Below are 424 nucleotides of genomic sequence, written 5' to 3'. Positions count from 1 at the left end.
TGCTCTGATGGAAGGCGAGCGGCCAGGCGCACTGACCCAACCAGACTGACCGACGGCTCAGAACACCAGGCAGCCGGGGAGGGGAGGGGAGTACAGGTGGAGCGGCCGGCCTCGCCGCACCTGCTGACCGGGCAAGCGTTCACGTGACCAACGCCCCACTCGGTCCGAAGGGCTTTGCCTCCAAACGGCCTGTGTCTGGACGGGAGGTGGGAGGTGCTGTGGCCACGGAGAGATGGGACCTAACACCTGTGCGCGGGGCTGGGAATGGCCTCCGTGCAGGGGGGTGGCCGGGGGAGGGGGGTCCAGAGGTGGGGACGAGGGACGTTTTGGGGAGGTTAGTGGCCAGAAACACACATCGTTAGTGCAGCCAACGTGGGAGGAGCTGCCCGGCGGCTGCGCCAAAAGGCAGAGGGGGGCGGCAGGG

At 68.2% G+C, this 424-nt stretch overlaps 1 protein-coding gene across 1 annotated transcript in view; it reads right to left on the bottom strand.

Annotated features, from left to right (window-relative positions):
- Positions 1 to 424, bottom strand: part of RPTOR (regulatory associated protein of MTOR, complex 1) — a gene marked incomplete at its 5' end in the record, with an annotated part of 106061 nt that overhangs the window by 13224 nt on the left and 92413 nt on the right. The window lies entirely within an intron of this gene.

Source organism: Myotis davidii, unplaced genomic scaffold (genome assembly GCF_000327345.1).
Source record: "Myotis davidii unplaced genomic scaffold, ASM32734v1 scaffold211, whole genome shotgun sequence".
Classification (NCBI taxonomy): domain Eukaryota; kingdom Metazoa; phylum Chordata; class Mammalia; order Chiroptera; family Vespertilionidae; genus Myotis; species Myotis davidii.
The sequence above is the reverse complement of the archived record's forward strand: the minus strand, read 5'-3'. Positions and strand labels throughout refer to the sequence as shown.